The sequence below is a fragment of the Gopherus flavomarginatus genome, chromosome 3, assembly GCF_025201925.1.
Source record: "Gopherus flavomarginatus isolate rGopFla2 chromosome 3, rGopFla2.mat.asm, whole genome shotgun sequence".
In the NCBI taxonomy this organism is placed as follows: Eukaryota; Metazoa; Chordata; order Testudines; family Testudinidae; genus Gopherus; species Gopherus flavomarginatus.
In genome coordinates this window covers 213,189,009-213,191,787 of record NC_066619.1, presented here as the reverse complement: position 1 = coordinate 213,191,787, position 2,779 = coordinate 213,189,009, and positions in this window count along the sequence as shown.

The window sequence follows — 2,779 nt, the reverse complement described above, 5'->3', positions numbered from 1 at the left end:
AGTAAATATGGCAGGCGACCAGCTTGGCTTAACAGTGAAATCCTTGCTGATCTTAAACACAAAAAAGAAGCTTACAAGAAGTGGAAGCTTGGACAAATGACCAGGGAGGAGTATAAAAATATTGCTCAGGTATGCAGGAGTGAAATCAGGAAGGCTAATCACAATTGGAGTTGCAGCTAGCAAAGGATGTTAAGAATAACAAGAAGGGTTTCTTCAGGTATGTTAGCAACAAGAAGAAGATCAGGAAAAGTGTGGGCCCCTTACTGAATGGGGGAGGCAAGCTAGTGGCAGAGGATGTGGAAAAAGCTAATGTACTCAATGATTTTTTTGTCTCTGTCTTCACAAACAAGGTCAGCTCCCAGACTGCTGCACTGGGCAGCACAGTATGGGGAGGAGGTTACCAGCCCTCTGTGGGGAAAGAAAGGGTTCAAGACTATTTAGAAAAACTGGAGGAGCACAAGGCCATGGGGCCAGATGCGCTGCATCTGAGGGTGCTAAAGGGGTTGGCGGATGTGATTGCAGAGCCATTGGCCATTATCTTTGAAAACTCATGGCGATCGGGGGAGGCCCAGATGACTGGAAAAAGGCTAATGTTGTGCCCATCTTTTAAAAAGGGAAGAAGGAGGATTCAGGGAACTACAGGCCAGTCAGCCTCACCTCAGTCCCTGGAAAAATCATGGAGCAGGTCCTCAAGGAATCAATTTTGAAGCATTTTGAGAAAAGGAAAGTGATCAGGAACAGTCAGCATGTATTCATCAAAGGCAAGTCATGCCTGACTAACCTAATTGCCTTCTATGATGATATAACTGGCTCTGTGGATGAGGGGAAAGCAGTGAATGTGTTATTCCTTGACTTTAGCAAAGCATTTGATATGGTCTCCCACAGTATTCTTGCCAGCAAGTTAAAGAAGTATGGGCTGGATGAATGGACTATAAGGTGGATAGAAAGCTGGCTAGATCATCGGGCTCAACGGGTAGTGGTCAATGGCTCCATGTCTAGTTGGCAGCCGGTATCAAGCGGAGTGCCCCAAGGGTCGGTACTGTTGCTGGTTTTGTTCAATATCTTCATTAATGATCTGGAGGATGGCATGGACTGCACCCTCAGCAAGTTTGCAGATGACACTAAACTGGGAGGAGTGGTAGACACGCTGGAGGGTAGGGATAGGATACTGAGGGACCTACACAAATTAGAGGATTGGGCAAAAGAAATCTGAGGTTCAACAAGGACAAGTGCAGAGTCCTGCACTTAGAGTGGAAGAATCCCATGCACTGCTGCATACTAGGGGCCGAGTGCTAGGCAGCAGTTCTGCAGAAAAAGACCAAGGGGTTACAGTGGATGAGAAACTGGATATGAGTCAACCGTGTGCCCTTGTTGCCAAGAAGGCTAATGGCATTTTGGGATGTATAAGTAGGAGCATTGCCAGCAGATCAAGGGACGTGATCATTCCCCTTTATTCGGCACTGGTGAGGCCTCATCTGGAGTACTGTGCCCAATTTGGGGATGTGGAAAAATTGGAAAGAGTCCAGCAGAGGGCAACAAAAATGATTAGGGGGCTGAAACACATGACTTATGAGGAGAGGCTGAGGGAACTGGGATTGTTTAGTCTGCAGAAGAGAAGAATGAAGGGGGATTTGATAGCTGCTTTCAACTACCTGAAAGGGGGTTCCAAAGAGGATGGATCTAGACTGTTCTCAGTAGTAGCAGACAACAGAACAAGGAGTAAAGATCTCAAGCTGCAGTGGAGGAGGGTTAGGTTGGATAGCAGGAAAAACTTTTTCACTAAGGGGGTAGTGAAGCACTGGAATGGGTTACCTAGGGAGGTGGTGGAATCTCCTTTTTTAGAGGTTTTTAAGGTCTGGCTTGACAGAGCCCTGGCTGGGATGATTTAGTTGGGGATTGGTCCTGCTTTGAGCAGGGGGTTGGACTACATGACCTCCTGAGGTCCCTTCCAACCCTGATATTCTATGATTCTATGATCAATGCTAGGAAAAGGATTGCTACTGAGTAATATATACAGCTAGTAGAGAACTGATATGCAACTAAAAACAACATTCTGAACTTTTCCATTTCTAACCCACACCATTTTGCCCTACACTATTAACTGAAATTATCATTACTGAAATTCTTTTAGTTTGACAAGATAATTGAAAAGAGATGTAGTGCCATAAATGCAATTTAAATCAATCTGTATTGTCCTGTAGCAGAGTTGAAAAATAGAAGAATTTATTCCAGATAACAAAAGATCTTGTATAAGAATGGCATTTATTTGCTCAAGATTAATGTTAAAGGTAGACACAAGTCCTATAACTCTAAATCTTCTCTAGCGCTTCAAATTCCACTGACAGCACTTTTGGGCTCAGGAATAGTCAGAATAAAAAATATTTTAATCAACGTTTTAAACTGTACGGGGGCTGTACGGGGGCCGGGTATGAAGGTGCAAAGGTTTCAGTATAAAAAAATCTTCGGTCATTCGCAAAAGCATTAATAGTAAGAACAGTTTATTATTTTGATTCTCTTAATCCAGCTAATAATTTGCAGAATCCGCTGTCATTGCCTGTTGCCAGAGGGAGAACCTGTATTTCCGCAGCTGGCATGAATGTGGGATCCCTTAATCTCTGGATGCTCCATTCCACTCCGTTTTGTGACCTTCAGCGTAAGGAACGAAGCTGCACCAACCTTGGGCAGCTCAATGAATTTTCACAGCAGCCTGGCTCTAGCTCGAGCATGCTCAGTGCAGTGCTGACCTACTTTTGCGTGCCGAAGTGTGGAGAGCGCTGGC